This window comes from Rattus norvegicus, chromosome 2 (assembly GCF_021556685.1).
Source record: "Rattus norvegicus strain SHRSP/BbbUtx chromosome 2, alternate assembly SHRSP_T2T, whole genome shotgun sequence".
NCBI lineage: Eukaryota > Metazoa > Chordata > Mammalia > Rodentia > Muridae > Rattus > Rattus norvegicus.
Window position 1 is genome coordinate 69,794,514 of NC_141535.1, and position 19,917 is coordinate 69,814,430.

The 19,917-nt window shown below is 36.0% G+C and overlaps 1 protein-coding gene across 1 annotated transcript in view; it reads left to right on the forward strand.

Annotated features, from left to right (window-relative positions):
- The window catches only part of LOC120100997 (protein crumbs homolog 3-like), a 123,588-nt gene that overhangs the window by 88,586 nt on the left and 15,085 nt on the right, over nt 1–19,917 (forward strand).

Sequence of the window (19,917 nt, forward strand, 5' to 3'; positions counted from 1 at the left end):
CAACCAACAGATTGGGGAAAGATCTTTACCATCTACTTTTGATAGAGGGTTAATATCCTAAATATACAAAGAACTCAAGAAGTTTGACTCTTGACAGCCAAATAACCTATAAAAAATGGGGTACAAGGCTAAACAAAGAATTCTCAGCTGAGGAATATTGAATGGTTGAGAAGTACCTAAAGAAACCCTCAACATCTTTAGTCATTAGGGAAATGCAAATCAAAACAATCCTGAGATTCCACCTCACACCACTCACCTAAGATTAAATTCTCAGGTGATAGCAGATGCTGGCAAGGTTGTGGAGAAAGAGGAACATTCCTCCATTTTTGGTGGTATTGCAAACTGATACAACCATTCTGGAAATCAGTATGAAAGTTCCTCAGAAAATTGGACATTGAACTACCTCAGGACCCAGCTATACCTCTCTTGGGCATATACCCAAAAGATGCCCCAACATATAATAAAGACAATTCTCCATTATGTTCATATAAGCCTTATTTATAGTAGCCAGAAGTTGGAAAGGTCTCAGATGCCCTTCAACAGAGGAATGGATACAGAAAATGTGCTACATCTACACAATGGAGTACTACTCAGCTATCAAAAACAATGAATTCATGAAATTCCTAGGCAAATGGATTGAACTAGAAAATATCATATTGAGTGAGGTAACTCAATCACAGAATATCACAGATGGTATGCACTCACTGATAAGTGGATATTAACCCCAAACCTCAAATTACACAAGATACAATCCATAGAAAACATGAAGCTCAAGAAAAAGGATTAAGAAAATGTGGATGTATCACTCTTTCTTAGAAGGTGGAACAGAAATATTCATAGGAGGGGATATGGAGGCAAAGTTTGGAGCAGAGACTGAAGGAAAAGCCATTCAGAGCCTGCCTCATCTCTGCTTAGGTTTAATCTTCACCAAGGCTTAACAAGATTGATGAAGCCAAGAAGTGCATGTGGACAGGAGCCAGATATAGATGTCTCCTGAGATACACAGCTGGAGCATGTCAAATACAGAGGTGAATGCTATCAGCAAACCACTGAACTAAGAACGGCCTTGTTAGGGACGAATGGAAGGAGAAGCCCTTGTTGGAATGGAAGTCCTGCCAAGGTTGGACACCATTTGTAGGGGAATGTTGCTAGGTGGGAAGGGGGGTGGATGGGGATGGAAATACCATTATAGAAGAAAGGGGAGGGGATGTTTTAGGGAGCTTATATCCGGGTTACCAGGAAAGGGAATAACATTTGAAAATATATCCAATTTAAAAAAAGAAAGAAAAGGGAGACATAACAACAGAAACAGGAAATTAAAAAAATTATCAGTTCATATTACAAAAGCCTATAATCTTTATAAATTTCTAACAAAATTAGAAAATATGGCCGAAGTTGACAATTTTCTAGATAGATAACTAGGTACCAAAGTTAATGAGGATCAGATAAACCATCTAAACATCTCCCTTAACCCCTAAAGAAATAGAAGTACTCAGTAGAAGTTTCCTAACCAAAAAAAAAAAAAAAGCCCAGAGCCAGATGTGTTTTCTGCAGAATTCTATCAAACCTTAAAAGAAGACCTAATACCAATACTCTTCAAAATATTCCACCAAATTTCCAGAACAGGAGGAACACTACCTAATTTGTTCTTTGAAGCCACAATTATGCTTATACCTAAACCATACAAGTACCAAAAAAAGAAAAAGAATTTTGGACCAATTTCCCTCAAGAATAGTGATGTTAAAATTCTTAATAAAATTCTAGCAAAATGAATCCAAGTTCAGGTAAAAACAATCATTCACCATGAATGAGGATACTTCATCTCTGAAATGCAAGGATAGCTCAATACACAGAAATTCATCAACATAATCCACTATATAAATAACTCAAAGAAAAAATACAGCATGATCATCTCATTAGATCTGAGAAAGCATTTGACAAAATTCAACACCCCTTAATGATGAAAGTCTTGGCAAAAGCAGAAATTCAAGGCCCATAACTAAACATAATAAAACCAATATAGAGCAAATCAGTAGTTAACATCAAGCTAAATGGAGAAAATCTTGAATCATTTCCACTAACATCAGGAACTGGACAAGGCTGCCCACTCTCTCCCTAAAAATTCAACAAAGGACTTTAATTCCTATCCATAACAATTAGACAACAAAAAGAGATCAAAGGGATATAAGTTGGAAAGAAAGAAGTAAAAAAATCACAATTTGCAGATGATATGATAGTATACTTAACTGTCTCCAAAAATTTCACCAGAGAGCACTAAACCTGATAAGCAACTTCAGCATAGTGGCTGTATATAAAATTAACTCAAACAAATCTTTAACCATCTTCTGCTCAAAAGATAGATAGGCTGAGAAAGAAATGAGAGAAATGACACCCTTCACAAGAGCCACAAGTAATATAAAATACCTTGGTGTGACTCTAAGCAAGAAAGTAAAAGTCTGTTTGACAGGAACTTTAAGGCTCTGAAGAAAGAACTTGAAGAAAATCTCAGAACATGAAAAAAAAATCTCCCATGCTCATGGATTGACAGGTTTAATATAGTGAAAATGGCCACTTTGCCAAACTTAATTTACAGATTCAATGCAATCTTCACCAAAATTCTAATTTAATTCTTCATAGATTTGAAAGATCAATTTGTAGATTCATTTGGAATAAGAAAAATATATTCAACACTAAATGATCTTCTGGGGGAATCACCATCCTTGACCTCAAGCATTATTACAGAACAATAGTGATAAAAAAAACAACAAAAAACAAAACAAAAAAACAAAAAGACAAAAAAAAGAAAAGAAAAACCAAAAACAACTTCATGGTTTTGGTAGAGAGACAGGCAAGTAAATCAACTAAATAGAATTGAAGACCCAGGAATGAACCCACATACCTATCTCCACTTAATTTTTGACAAAGGAGCCAACACTTCCCAATGGAAAAAAGACAGCATTTTCAAAAAATCAGGCTGGTAAAACTGGAGATCAGCATGTAGAACAATGCAAGTCAATCCATTTTTATCCCCCTATACAACGCTCTAGTCCAAGTGGATCAAACCACATCAAACCAGATACACTCAACTATAAGAATAAAAATGGGGAAGAGCCTTGAAGATATGGACACAGGGGACATTCTCTTGAACAGAATGCCAATGGCATATGTACTAAGATCAAGAATCGACAAATGGGACCTCATAAAATCTAGTCTTCTGTAAGGCAAAAGACACTGTCAATAGGACAAAATGACAACCAACAAATTTGGAAGAAATCTTTACCAATCCTACATACAATAGAGGGCTAATATTCAATATATACAAAGAATGAAGGAGTTAGATTCCAGACAGTCAAATAATCCCATTAAAAAATCAGGTGCAGAGCTAAACCAAGAATTCTCAACTGAGGAATGTCAAATGTTTTAGAAGCACCTAAAGAAATGTTCAACATCCTTAGTCATCATGGAAATGCAAATCAAACCTCTGAAATTCCACTTCATACTAGCCATAATGACTAAGATAAAAAACTCAGGTGACAGTTGATGCTGGCCTGAATGTGAAGAAATAGGAACACTTCTCCATTGATTTTGGGGTTGCAAGATGGTACAACCACTCTGGAAACCAGTCTGGAGGTTTCTCAGAAAATTGGACATAGTACTGGGGACCCAATTATAACACTCCTGGACATATTGCCAAATGATACTCCAATGTATAACAAGGACACAGTAGCCTTATATATAATAGCCAGAAGCTTGAAAGAACCCAGGTGTCCTTCAACAAAAGAATGGATACAGAAAATGTGATGCATTTACATAATGATTACTATTCATCTATTAAAAACAATGACTTCATAAAATTCTTATGCAAATGGATGAGACTAGAAAATATCATCCTAAGTGAGGTAACTGAGTCACAAAAGAACACACAAGGTATGCACTCACTGATAAGTGGATATTACCCTAAAATTTGGAATACCTAAGGAAAAAAATCACAAATCATATGAAGCTCAAATAGAAGGACCAAAATTTGGATGCTTCTGCCCTTCTTAGAAGGGAGAGCAGAATACTCACTGGGGGTTTGGGGGTGGGGTACCAGGACAAAGAGTGGAGCAGGAACTGAAGGAATTGTCATCCAGAGACTGCCCCACTTAGGGATCTATCCCATATACAACTACCAAACCCACTCACTATTGCTGATGCCAAGAAATGCTTGTTGACAGGATCCAGTTACGGATATGTCATGAGAGGCTCTGCCAGAGCCTACTGATACAGATGAGAACGCTTGCACGTAGTCATTGAACTGAGTCCTGGGACCCCAATGGAGGAGTTAGAGAAACACTAAAGGGGCTGAAGCTATGAAACAACATAGGAAGAACAACAATATCAACGAACCAGTTTCCACCAGAGTTCCTAGTGACTAAACCACCAACCAATGTTTTCACATGGAGGGACCCAGGGCTCCAGAGGAATATGTAGCAGAGAATGGTCAAGGATCACTAAGAGGAAGAGCCCTTGATCCTAAGAAGCTTTGTTTCTCCAATGTAATGAATGCCAGGGCCTTGAGGTAGGATTTGGTAGGTGGGAGTGGACCATCCTCATAGAAGCAGTGGGAGAGGGCAAGGTGTATGGGAGAGTGGGGAAAATGAATAACATTTGAAATGTAAATACATAAAATATCCAAGAAAAATAAAATTAAAAAAATAAAAGCTCATTAAAAAACCAAAATAAACAAAAAATTGTGTGCAGAAATGGTTTTAGATTTTTAGACCATGCACTTTGAGATATGTAAAATATATAAACATAAAGAAAAAATTTATTTTACAAACAAAAAAAATACTGTCTGTATGATAGAAATAAATTAAGTGAGAAACTTTGGAAAGAGTATATTAGTATCATGCAACTTATAATCAGTTTGTAGATATGAATTCTTATGAAGAGTATCATAAGAAGTATGGTTGTTTAATCTTTGTGTTTGTTTAAATAATAGGAATGTTATGATACCCTAGATAAAACAAATATACAATGATATGCATTGTATATCCAGGTGTTGAAGAATGTAAAAGTAACATAGATGATTATGAGTGTTATAGTAAAAATGCTTTGGATACTTTCTGATACATAGTGATAATTTTTAAAAGAATTATTTATTTGTTCTGTGTATATGAGTACACTGTAGCTGCCTTCAGACACACCAGAAGAGGGCATCAGATCCCATGACAGGTGGTTGTGAGCCACCATGTGGTTGCTAGGAATTGAAGTCAGGACCCTTGGAATAGCAGTCAGTGCTTCTAAATGCTAAGCTATCCCTCTAGCCCTAGAGTTATGAATTTTAATCAGTAAAATACATACATTTGACATAGTGTGAAATGCTGATATTTGTATATTTTAGTAAGGCCTAATAAAGTAAATTTTTACATGTTATATATTTCTGTGATGAAACAAAAATACATTTTGTCAATGATTTTCAAGGATATAGTACATTTTATATTTAAATTGTAATCAAATATACATACATACATACATGTGTACATATGTACATTAAGCACACATTATCTAACTTAAGTAAACCATTAAGCTAAGAAACAAGCAGGAGGAACTGTGTGTGGCACAATATCCTGTCCTATCTACTCCACCAAATACCATGTATTAAAAGAAAAATGCAAGGTCATGCCAAAGTTCAGCATGACATATTGATGATTGTGGATGATATATTGAATGGCCATAGGTGAATGAAAAAAGAATAATGGAAAAAAAAAAATGGGCTAGAAAGTAGAAACATTTTAGGACTAAACAAAAAGAATTTGTACTCTAGGAAAAAAAAAACCTTTTAAGGTATGTGACAGTAAGAGAGAGAAAGAATTGCTATTCATTTTCAAGCCAGAATACTTTTAAAAATTGTGTATTAGAATAGGATGGTAGGCACAATTTTGGAAATACAATAAAAACTGCATAAAATTATCCTTATGGTGGGGAAAATAATAATAGGTACACTAATACAAGAAAGAAAAATCAATTTAAAAATTGCATGAGCAGAGTCTGTATATAAATGTATATTTGTCAGGGTAATGGAATTGTTCTGCTGTCATTTGGATAATGTTAATAATGTCAGATGCTAAGTAGCACAGGATTGAACTGAGTGTTTCCACTAAGGACATGTTAATTTGAAATGGGCCAGTTTTTTAGCATGAATATGTACAATTTAAAAGCAAAAACTAAAACAAAGTTGACACCAGTAGGCATGAGCAAGTGTAAAATCCCATGAGCCCAGAACACTACACAGAGGTTTTCTTTTTATAGAGAGTGCTAAAGTCCAGAGACTAAGGGACGATTGACTACTTAGTTCTCAATGGGATATCAATAACACAACACTAGCAAAGGTTCTGGGTTCATTACAGAAGAGGGAATGGAAAGAATGTAAGAGATAATTGTAGTAGAAGTCTGCAGAGAAACAATATTTCCTGTTTATGACAGAAACCTTGCCCATATGAACTTGTAGTCATTGTGACCAGAAACAGAAGAGCTGCAAGAGACCAAGACATCGAATTCCTAGTGTTCTTAAGTATCAAGTCTAATTTAATTGCTATTGTCAACTGATGGATGAAGAGGAGGAAAAATAAATTTCCTACGGATGTAGTCAGTGATGATGTTTCCTGATTGTCAGCGTGACTACATCTGAAATTTACTAAAATTCAAATAGCTGGATTACTCTTTCCAAGTTTCCCACACATATAGTTACTGAAGCCTCTCAGGGAAGCTCAGATGATACTGAAAGGCCTTCTGTGGACTGTTTGTAAACCTAGGGAAGGAGATGCATTTGATTATCCTGATTCACTAGTTCTGAGCAACAACAGATTTGGTGAGTCTGTATAGAAAACTTTTGTCAACTCATGAAAAAATAAGGAAAATTACAATAATAGTCAGGTGCTACTAGCATTTCTCAATAAATTGACAAAGGAAGAAATATGAAATTCAGGAAATAATTAACCAACTTCTAGCATCTCAGAACATGGTAAAAGCAAAATCTACTCAGAGAAAAAATTGAAAGTTGTTGCAAAAACAGTCAAAAAGTCTTAAGTGTGCATTAGAAAAGAATTTTCTTTCCAACTGCCATGAGCTCAAGTTGTGAAAAAATCAAACCACAGACCTTATTATAACTTGATTCAACTACTGCAAAAATTCAAGTCCCAGACTTAGAATGCTGGCTATTGAAAGAAGGGTATTAAGGGATGGAAAATATCTAGAAAGACCCTACTAAAGCTAAGAACATTGAACCTCTCTCCCTGCACTCTGTCCCTCTGGGACAATTAAATCTCAGTGATGAGAACTTTTGTTTAGGTCCATTGAGCTGACTTCAGGGTTCTTTACAGGGGGAAGCACCCTAATAATCAGTCTGAGTTTCGTGATATGGGCCTACTACAAGGAGATTCTCAGTTTAATATGGAAGTCTACACAGTTTTTAAAAATGTCAAAAGTTTATTTGAATGGTTTGCTGAAGTATTTGCCAAAAAGATGGCCTATTGAAAGGAGCTGGGCGTCCATGCTATCAACTGTATCAGTGTTGATGAAGGGACTTAAAGGCTTCGAAAAATTACAGTACTGGAATGGATTTGTGGTGGAAAACCTCATGGGAAGACCCAGAAGATATGATTTTCACTAATCCTATAAGACACAGATTTATGTGATGGGCCTATTCCTTGTGCCAGACCTTAGGTTTAAAGTTGTTGCTGCTCTGTTGTATGGCTTAAATGAAATGGATTTAAGTATCAGGGGCCGGAGAGCATCACTGAATCAAAAAAAGTGTTTGTAGTTATAATAATGGGAAACATAAATGAACCACTGTTATTAGTGGCTTGACCCATTAGTACAGGTAAAGTGAACTTTATGCTGTCATGACTCATAGCAACCTTTATCACTTTCTAATTAATCATGATGTTTCCAGGTATAAAACAGAAGAGAAGTCTATTGCATTGCAATCTGTATAAAGGAAAACATTCTCAAACAATTCAAAGAAAGACTCCACTGGATCATAGCACATAGAAATCATGACTCCTGAGACAATATCCAGACTTGAGCAAGTTTGCAGACCCAGAAGCTCTTGAATGAAGAGATGGTCAGGTTCCCCTGAGGAAGGACCTTGATAAAATATCTAAGAGTTACTGTTACTGTTAACATTTCTTGGGTCCTTCCCCAGAGGTACTTAGCCCTTTTATAAAAATAATTCTAAACTGAGCAAAAGTAACTAGTCAGAATTTCCAGGGTCTATTTGATACTGGTTCTGAATTGATGCTGATTCTAGTAGATCCCAAGAAACATTGTGATCTTCCAGTTGAAGTAGGGCATGTAGTGGTCAGGTGATTAGTGGATTTTTGACTGAAATCTGACTGACAGTAGGTTTAGTAAGTCTCCAAATTCATTCTGTCCTTAATGTATAATTGGGATAGATGGACTTAGAAATTGGCCGAATTCTTACCTTGGTCCCTGACATGAGGAGTGAAGGCTATTATATTGGAAAAGGACAAATAGCTTTTACAGTAGAATCGGCTAAGGACAATAATGAATGAAAAACATTACCGTAACCCTAAAAGAATTGCAGAAATTACTGCCATCATCAAAGATATGAAACATTCATGAGGCATAATTCTTACCAGATCTCACTTTAACTTTTCTATATGGCCAATGCAAAAGGCTAACTCTCAGGTATGTATCCTGTACTATGTCAGCCTGTCTACCACCATTTTCTCACCCTATGATAATGGACTATATCCCTGAGACAGTCAACAAGCCCAAATTAAATGTTTTCTTTTTAAAGAGTTCCCATGATCAGGGAGTCACTTCACAGCAATACAAAACACTGTCCAAGATAGTGCCTAATGCAGAGACCCAAATATGAAAATATGCAAAGAATAAGACAACAGAGTGTTTCTCCACAATGGGATATGAATATAGCACCCCTTCCTTCCTAGATCCTTAGATTTTGGGGAAAGGGGGGAAAATAATGTAAGAGCTAGAGGCAATGAACTATTCTGAGGAGAAAGGTTTTCTGGACATAAAATAGCAGCTGCTCATGTGAACTCAGAATGATGATGAGAACAGGCACAAGGTCTGCACAAGGCTCAACATGACAAGATCCCAGTAGAAAAGGAGGAGGTAGGCAAAATGTCCTACCTTTAACTGAAAACCCCTTAGCAACTGTTGAGGCCAGTCACTCCATTTTCAGATGAAGGGCCCACATCAAAAGTATATGAGCAGCTGAAATTGGACTTGAGGTGTTAAAATAAAAAAAAAAAACAGGAAATTAGCTGAGTAATGAAATATGGATGAATCGCAGAGATGTTGGGGAAGGAAGGTGAATTTGATGAAAATGCATGGTAAGAAATTCTCAAGTAATTACTTAAAATATTATTAATAAGCTACAAATTAAATTACATCTAGAACATTTAAATTTTCCATTAATTAGCAAGAATTAAAACAACACAGTATGGGAAATAAGACTAAAATTGTTTTCTATAAAAAGAGTTTAAAGACTTTTTTAAAAAGTAAACATGTATGAGGATAATAATAGAATAAGTTATTTAAATAGCTAGAATTAATGAGCACTTTTATGAGCTCTATTTTATTAGTAGTGATTAGGTTTGATGGCATTTACTGCATAGTTTTCATAACAGTTTAAAATGTGTTCTGATATAAATGTTAAAATAAGAAGAAATCAAATAAGTACCACAATAAGTCATATTCCATTTCTCTAGGCTACTTCTTCAAGAATTTGATCACATAAAACTATCCTTAAAATACTATCCATGGGAAGAAGTGCTTGCTGACAGGAGCATGATACAGATGTCTTCTGAGAAGCTCTGCTGGAGCCTTACTGATGAGGATGCTTTTAGATAACCATCGAACTGAGCATGGGGACCCCAATGGAGGAATTAGAGAAGGGAATGAAGGAACATAAGGGGTTTGCAACCCCATAGGAAGAAAAACAATATAAACCAACAGACCCCCCGGAGCTCCCAGGGACTAAAACACCAACCAAAGAGTACAAATGGAGGGACCCATGGCTCCAGCTGCATATGTAGCAGAGGATGGCATTGTCTAGCTTCAATAGGAGGAGAAGCCCTTGGTCTTGTGAAAGCTGTTGGGCATTGCCATCTCATTGAGTTTGGGGTGGGTGGGTGGGATTGGGAGCATCTTCATAGAAACAAGAGGATAGGGGCAGGGGATATGGGTGGTGGAAGGAGAAGGGGATAACATTTGAAATGCAAACACATAAAATATCCAATAATAATACAAGAAAATACTTTCCATAGGTGCAGAGATGGCTCAGTAGTTAAGTGCTTGCATTGCATTTGAATCAGACTCAAATTTAGATCCTAAATTCCATTTAAGTTATTCACTACTGGCTGTAAATCCATCTCCTTACTTTACTTACATTAGTTTACAACTAAAGTTTACTAGTTATTTTAGTTTTGAGATTATAAATATATTTAAACTTCTTTCTTTTCTTTTAACACTTCACACCCTTCCTTATAGCCATACTTGTTCTGGTTCAAGTTCATGTCCCTTTTCTTTTCTTTTTTTAATTGGGTATTTTTATTTATGTCTAAAATGGTATTCCCTTTCCAGGTTTCCCAGACATAAGACTCCTACCCCTTACCCCTCCCCTTCTTCTATAAGAGTGTTTCCCCTTCCCAATCAGCCCCCCTTTCTACCCCTGATGTTCACCTGAACTGGGGGTTCCAGCCTTGGCAGGACCAAGGGCTTTTCCTCCCATTAGTGCCCAACAAGGCCATTCTCTGCTACATATGCAGCTGTAGGCATGGGTCAGGCCATGTGTAGTCTTTGGGTAGTGGTTTAGTCCCTGGGAGCTCTGGTTGATTGGTATTGTTGTTCTTAGGGGGTTGCAAGCCCCTTCAGCTCCTTCAATCCTTTCTCTAATTCCTCCAACAGGGATCCTGTTTTCAGTTCAATGGTTTGCTGGTAGCATTCACCTCTGTATTTGACAAGCTCTGGCTAAGCCTCTCAGGAGACAGCTATATCAGGATCCTGTCAGAATGCATTTTTTTTTGCTTCATCAATATTATCTACTTTTGGTGGCTGTATATAAATGGGCTGTACATCCAGGTGGGGAAGGCTCTGAATGGCCACTCCTTCAGTCTCTGTTACAAACTTTGTCTCCATATCCCTTCCTATGAATATTTTGTTCCCCCTTATAAGAAGGACTGAAGCATCCACACTTTGGTTGTCCTTCTTGAGCTTCATGTGGTCTGTGAATTTTATCTAGGGTAATTCAAGCTTTGGGGCTAATATCCACTTATCAGTGAGTGCACACCATGTGTGTCATTTTGTGATTGGGTGACCTCACTCAGAATGATATTTTCCATCCATTTGCCTATGAATTTCATGAAGTCATAGTTTTTGATAGCTGAGCAGTACTCCATATATTCTTAAATTCACCTTCCAAGTCTATGTAACTTATACTTAGGCCTTCAAGTCAGTGCTTTTGAAAACACAGTGTACTCTTTCCTAAGAAAGACTTTCTCCTGCTCTCAGCATACCTTAAATTCTAGTAATTCTTTCTGCATGTTGGAAGCCTCATGAGATTTTTCTGCTTCAACTTAAGCATGTCTTACTTTTTCCTCCTTGTTCTACTCACATTAAGACAATCTTGTTGTTTAGACTCCATGACAATAAACTTATTTTTTCCAATTCTCTATTCTATTTATTTAAACGTTTTAGAATTTTAGTAAAAAAATAATCACAACTTTTTCTCCTGCTTTCTCACTCCAGCCCTCCTGGGTGCTCTCCCTCTGAAATTTCCCCTTCTGGTGCTCACTCCCTCTCAAGTTAATTACTTTTTTATATTTGAATTTTATTGTTACACATTTATACAAATGCATAAAAAACAACCTAGTTCATCTTTTTAGTGTTGTTTTGTATATATCATTTCATGAAAGACAACTTGTTATTGGATAACCAATAGGAACCCACCACCCCCAAAAGAATAAATCCCCTGCTCTCAGAAGTTATTAGTTGTCTAGTATCATCTAGTATTGGGGCTTTGTAAGCTTTCCCTTCAAGGTTAGCTTGTCTATTGATGTTGTTATATTTGACATCATCTTTATGTAAGCCAAATAAATTTTTAAAATAAACATTATTTTCATTAGGAAAATAGAAATCTTTTTCTACAAGAAAATGCATAAATAGAATCTAAACTGTATAAAACTTCCCAAGTATATAGTTTGTAAACACAAGTTAAACTTTTCAATCTTCAAGAGTTAAAAGACTATACTCATGCCCTAAATTTAGTTTAAAAAAAAGAAAAACATGAAAACAATTGTTATGGTACTATTGTTGCTATATCGTGCAAAAAGGGACAGTTTTTGGGTGATAGATTTAAAAATTATTTTTATTCAATAGCTACATAGATGTAAAAGCACTCTTTTTACCTCAAGAGTAATGGTAGCCAAAATTATTCTTCTATTCATTTATCCCCTTTGACAATATTAATGCACTGAATTAATTAATCACTTCCCTGAAGTGAAAACTTCATGCTTCAAAATATGTTGACTAAAGCTTAGGGCTCATGGTAGTGGGTCACCTGCTTCATTGTTGTATATTAAAGGTATTCCCTATTCAGATAAGTGAACATGGCAGAGAATTGTGAATATCTTAATTATTCTGTTTGTTTCATGTTCTTCACATGTCTGAAATTCTATATTCTTCCCACTTTACACAATTAACACATATACTTAAAATATAATCTGAACTATTTTATATTCTTTTCAGATATCTATGACTTTAGTAATTTTTCAAATAACAGCATGTCCAAAATGCTTGTTTTCAAATTGAAAATTGAAACACAGAACTCTCATTTATTAATACATTGCTTTACTTATAATTAACTTGAAATGTTAATATCTAATGTCCTCCCTAATAAATTGTAAAAAAAAAACAATACTTACTTCAGAAAATAACTATGAGACATTCAATTGATAAAAATAATAGCATGTAAAAACACCAAAATATTTTATACAATTATGATGCTTAAAAATAATATGGCATTTGTTTATATTTAAATTATGTGTCATGTCTGATTTATGTTTACACTGTAAAGTGACAACCATAATCTAACAAATGCTTCACGTCATTTTCAACATTTTTTTATCTATGTGTTGAAAACACTTCTGTAAGGAAATTTTAAGCATGCAATGTTATTTTTTTCTAGTCAGCATTCCATACACCATATATACCTGATATATCACAAGTATTATGTAGCTTGTGATTGAAGTTTACATGTCTTTCCCAACATTTTAATCTAGCTTTCTCACTACTTCATTCACACTGTCCTATGCTACATACTCTGTTTTTAACACTTGGGAGATCTTGTAGCATTTGTCTATTCCTGGGTATTTTACTACCAGGAGATTATTGGAGTCAATGTTCATTTGTGTTGCAAATGAAAATGTTTCCTTTTATTATAATTGAAATACATCAGTTACGGGCATATAACATTAGAATATAGATCACTGACACCGTGTGTTTTAAATTATTTGGCTATTAACAATAAGATTTTATGAGCATGAAAGTGTAAGTAGATTGACAATATAGAAGTTTTATTTAATTCTAGTGGAAATAGAAGTCAGTTTTCTAGATTTATTTTAGATTTACTTTTATGTTCTAGGGAACAACTACACTTTGAACAGTGCTAACTCTGCTCTATCAGCTCAGAGTGACAGTTTTCTTTACATAGGTAGCAACACCTTATTCCCACTTTCTGACAAGAGCCATATTCAGTGTTATGAGGCAATATTTTGGTGTGGTTTGTATTTCATTCTCCTAATGACAAGTTAAGCTTAATATTTTTAAAATATGCTATACTTTTTATATATTTCATTCATAACATTGTGTGTGTGTGTGTGTGTGTGTGTGTGTGTGTGAATATGTGTGTTTGTGTGTATTCAGATCCCTGGATCCTCTGTGCATTGATTAACTAAGCTACTAATACTTTGCCATTAAATTGCTACAAGTATTTAAATATTGTATTAACTGAAGGTAAGATACGTGTGTTACATTCTGTTTACTATATGGGTTGCCTTTTAATTTTGGTAATCATTATTTTTTTCTCTACAGACATTTTTCTAGTTCCCTGCTGTCCATTTAATCAACTTTTGCTTTGTTGTCTGTGCTTTTGAAGTCAAACCCAAATATCACTTTTGAGATCACTGTTGAATAGAATTTTTCTATTTTCCTTTAGGATATGTAGTTTGAACCTCAATATTTAATCCCTTAATCCATTTAGAATTGATTTTTTGGAAGTTAGAATAGAATGCTATATTTTTTCATGTGTTTTTTGAGCATTTATAGGTAACCAGACTATAAAAATATATATAGAGAGAGGAAAAAGAGAGTTAATATATAATAGTCAGAAAGACAAACAACAGACAGAGAGACAGATGATAGAGCAGAGACAGAAAAAGTGAGGCAAATTGAGAGTTATAACGTTCTGAAGTCTATTCTGTTTCATTAGGACAAAGTTTAAATCATATAAAAAGAGCAATTGCAAACTATGTAACATTAAAACACAAACAGTGCTTAAAGTTATTTAGTAGAAAGAAAGAAATATGACTGGCATGATGATTCAATGGGTAAAGTGTTTGCTGTGTAAGAATGAAGACCTGAGTTAGATTCCCCAAAACCAATATAAGAGTCAGGTATCATCTCTGCCTGTGATCTCAGGGCTCAAAACTCAGAACCAGGAGAATCACTGATTGTAGCTAGCCAATGTATGCCAATTGAATATCCAGATTTCTGGAACTCTGTCTCAAAAAACTTAAGTTGGAGACCAAATGTAAACACCCAGCATAGCTCTTAGAAGAAACAGAAGACATGCAGAATGGAAAAGGAGAGAGAGAGAGAGAGAGAGAGAGAGAGAGAGAGAGAGAGAGAGAGAGAGAGAGAGAGAATCTCTAAATAAATTGAAGACCAAAAAAAGGCAATGGAAGAAAATACTGAAGGAGAAATTATTTTAAAAAAACAGACAAATATTTACCTAAAATACCCAATAAAGAGAAAACTCCGATAAAGTGGACAATGAGAGAAAGTGGAAGTGATACAACTAGTAACAAATGCTCAAATCTTTCCTGAACATCACTTTAACCAGATAATCTCTACAAAATGAATAAGCTTCTAGATATTTAGAACTTAATAAAAGTATTAGTTTTGCTTCCAAATGATATAATTCCAAGAAGTGCATACAGTTGGGTTTGACTCACAGCAAAGATATGAAGCAAGCAGACCCATTTAAATCAGCAAAAGCTGGAGAAATCTGGTTACCTTTGTAAAATTAGGAAACAGACAGCTATCCTGGACTATATAGAACATAAGGCCTGCACTTCAAATGCCAATTTTATCGGTGATGGTTTGTATATGCTTGGGCCAGGGAGTGGGAGAGACTATTAGGAAGTGTTGCCCTAATGTGTCACTTACTGTACATGTGGGCTTTAATACCTTAGTCCTAGCTTCCTTGAAGTGAGTATTCTTCTTGCAGCCTTCAGATGAAGATAGAGAACTCTCAGCTCCTCCTGCACCATGCCTGCCTGGATGCTGCCATGCTCCTGCCTTGATGATAATGGACTGAACCTCTGAACCTGTAGGTCAGTCTCAATTAAATGTTGTTATTAGAGTTGCCTTGATCATGGTGTCTGTTCCCAGCAGTAAAACCCTAGTTAAGACAGAAGTTGGTACCAGGGACTGTGATAGGCCTGATCATGCTTTTGTTTAGAAGAATGTCAATTTGGGAAATTGGAAAGCCATGGATATTTTATGTTGGGCTTAATGAACTATATTAATAGAAATATGGGAGACTTTGTTAATGTGAGTTATTAGAACTGTGCAGACCTAGCCCAGGAGTTTTCGGTGGACGAGAACTTCAGTATGTGGCCTAGAGACTGTATATTGTAGTGTTTTGGTGAAGAACATGGCTGCTTTTTGCCCTTGTCTGCCTGAGGCTAAGGAGAAGAGACACAGATTAATTGCATTGACAAAGGAAGTCTCAGAAAGGCCCATCTTAGACTTCATTCTCTGGTTAAGTCTCATGGAGAGCATGTTGAATAAACATAGCAAGCTTTAAAAATATAAAATACATAGTTCGAGTATTAAAAGAGCACCAGGGATGAAATGGAGCTGAATCCTGTGTTCAAGGGCATTAAAATGAATTAAGGGAATGGTGGTGTCCTTGGGGTAAGATCCTTCACAGCTAAATTTAAGCCCAGGCAAGGTAGTACACATATTTAATCCCAGGAATCTGAAGCAATGAGATCTCTGAGTTCAAGATCAGCCTGAGACAAAGCAAAAGCCAGATCCAGGCATGGTGGTACACACCTTTAATCTGGGCCACACCTTCTACCGATGGCCTATATAAGGACATGGGAAGAAGGAAGATTGACTCCTTTGCCTGATTGCACTTACTAACCAGCATATTGGTTAGAACCTACTTCTACAGAAGACCAGATGAAACAACTATCCTTGTAGGACTGAGTAACTACTAGATTCTTGGACTTCTCAAACGCAGCAGACCATTGTTGGGTTAGACAGACTACATTAAGTCATCACAATAAACTCCCTCAAAAGAGAGAAGCATTCCAAAAATTCTGTGAATCCAGAGAACTGTGACTATTACATCATCTATTAACTATCACAATCCACAATGTATATAACCTCCAAAACAGCTGTAGGAGCTATGGCCAAGTATAAAACTATGTTATCCTATTGGGGAAATTTAACATTGAACCATATTACTTAAATTAAACATAAGAAAATGGAGAGAATATGAGGAGATTGATATTTTGAATAAAGAATTCATAAGTGATTTAAAATAATCTCCTGTTAAAGCAAAACTGAGAATCTGATATCTGGTGAGCTGAATTATCTTGAAAGTTTAAGTGAATGCTCATGTAAATCCCTGCTCAAATCCTCCAAAGATTTTTTAAAAAGTAAGCATTTCCAAAGTTAACCTAGAGCTCTGATTTTCCTGATGCAAAGCTGGGCACCATTCAGTTGAGAAAATATTTTTTTTAATTTTTTTATTGAAACATTTTTTTTTTACATTTCAAATTTTATCCCCTTTCCTGGTTTCCTGTCCATAAACATCTTCACCCTTCTTTTGTGAGGGTGTTCCCCTTCTGCAACCACCCACCCCTCCCCGCTTCCCTGCCCTAACATTCCCCTACACAGGGGTGTCCAGCCTTGGCAGGACCAGGGGCTTCTGCTACCACTGGTGCCCAATAAGGACATTGTTTGCTACATATGCAGCTGGAGTGATGGGTCTGTCCATGTGTACCTCTTTGGGTAGAGGTTTAGTCCCGGGAATCTCTGTTTGGTTGGAATTGTTCTTATGGGCTTGAAAACCCCTTCAACTCCTTCAATTCTTTCTCTAACTCCTCCAATGGGGACCCCCTTCTCAGTTCAATGGTTGGTTGCTAGCATTCTTCTCTGTATTTGTCATGCTATCAAAAAGCCTCTCAGGAGACAGCTGTATCAGGGCTCCTGTCAGTATACAGTTCTTGGCATCAGCAATTTAGTCTGGGTTTGGTGGCTGTATATATAAAGGCTGGACGCCCAGGTGGGGCAGGATTTGAATGGCCATTACTTCAGTCTCTGCTCTGAACTTTGTCTCCATATCTACTCCTATTAAAATTTTTGTCCCCCCTTATAAGAAGGACTGAAGTATATATACTTTGGTCATCCTTCTTCTTGAGTTTCATGTGGTCTGTGAATTTTACCATTGTTATTTCGAGATTTGGGGCTAATATTCACTTATTAGTGAATGCATACCATGTGAGGCGTGTGTGTGTGTGTGTGTGTGTGTGTGTGTATGTGTGTGTGTGTGTGTTTGGGTATCTCACTCAGGATGATATTGTCTAGTTGTATCCATTTGCCTGTGAATTTTATGAAGTCATAGTTTTGATAACTGAGTAGTACTCCATTGTATAGATGTACCACATTGTCTGTATCCATTCCTCTGTGGAAGGGCATCTGGCTCTTTCCAGCTTCTGGCTATTATAAATAAGGCTTCTATGAACATAGGGGAGCAGGTGTCCTTGTTATATTTTAGAGCATCATTGGGATATATGCCCTATAGTGATATAACTGGGTCCTCAGGCAGTACTGTATCCAATTTTCTAAGGAACCTCCAGATTGATTTCCAGAGTGGTTGTACCAGTTTGCAATCCCACCAACAATGCAGATATGTTCCTCTTTCTCCACATCCTCACCAGCAACTGTTGTCAACTGAGTTTTTGATTTAGCCATTTTTACTAGTATGAGATGCAATCTCAGGTATAATTTGATTTGCTTTTCCCTAATGACTAAGGATGTTGAGCATTTCTTTAGGTACTTCTCAGCTGAGAATTCTTTGTGTAGCTTGGTACCCAATTTTCAATAGGGTTATTTAACTGTCTGGTGTCTAACTTATTGACTTCTTTGTATATATTGAATATAAGCCCTCTATTGGATGTAGGATTGGTAAAGATCTTTTCCCAATCAGTTGGTTACCATTTTGTCCTAATGACAGTGTCCTTTGCTTGACAGAGCTTTGCAGTTTTATGAGGTCCCATTTGTGGATTCCTGGTTTTAGAGCATAAGCCATTGGTGTTTGGTTCAGGAAAATTACACCAGTCTCCATGTAGTCAATAATTTTCCCCATTTTTTTTTCTCTTAGTTTGAGTGTATCCGGTTTTATGATGATTTCCTTAATCCACTTAGACTCAACCTTTGTACTGGGCAATAAGAATGGGTCAATTTGCATTCTTCTACATGTTGACCTCCAGTTGAATCAGCAACATTTGTTGAAAATGTTATTTTTTTTTCCACTGGATAGTTTTATCTCCTTTGTCAAAGATCAAGTGGCCATAGGAGTTTGAGTTCATTTCTGGGTCTTCAATTCTATTCCACTGATATACCTGCCTGTCTCTGTGTCAATACCAACATTTTTTATCATTACTGATCCATAATACTGCTTGAGGTCAGTGATGGTGATTCCCACAGAAATGCTTTTATTGTTGAGTATAGTTTTTGCTATCCTGAGTTTTTAGTTATTCCAAATGAATTTGCAAATTTCTCTTTCTAAGTCTAGAAAAAATTGAGTTGGAATTTTGATGGAGATTGCATTAAATCTGAAGATTGCTTTTGGCACAATGGCCATTTTTGCTATATTAATCCTGTCACTCCATGTGCATAGGAGATCTTTCATTCTTCTGAGATCTTCAATTTCTTTCGTCAGAAATTTGAAATTCTTCTCATATTGATCTTTCACTTCCTTGGTTAGAGAAACATGGAAGTTCTTTATGTCATTTGTGACTATTGTGAAGGGTGCTATTTCCCTATTTTCTTTCTCAGCCTGTTTTTCCTTTGAATAGAGGAAGGCTACATTTGTTTGAGTTGACTTTATACCTAGCCACTTTGCTGAAGCTTTTTTTTTTTTTTAATCAGGTCTAGTAGTTCTCTTGTGGAACATTTGGGATCAGTTAAGTATACTATCATATCATTTGAAAATAGTGGTATTTTGATGTTTTCCTTTCCAATTTGTATCCCTTTATCTTCTTTTGTTGTCTGATTGCTCTGGCTAGGACTTCGAGTATTATATTGTTTAAGTAGGGAGAGAGTGGGCAGCCTTGTCTAGTTGCTGATTTTAGTGGGATTGCTTCAAGTTTCTCTCCATTTAGTTTGATGTTGGCTACTGGTTTGCTGTATATGGCTTTTAGTATGTTTAGATATGGGCCTTGAATTCCTGATCTTTCCAAGACTTTTAACACGAAGGGCAATTGAATTTTGTCAAATGTTTCTCAGCAACTAATGAGATTATCATATGTTTGTTTTTCCTTTGAGTTTGTCTATATAGAGGACTATGTTGTTGGATTTCCCTTT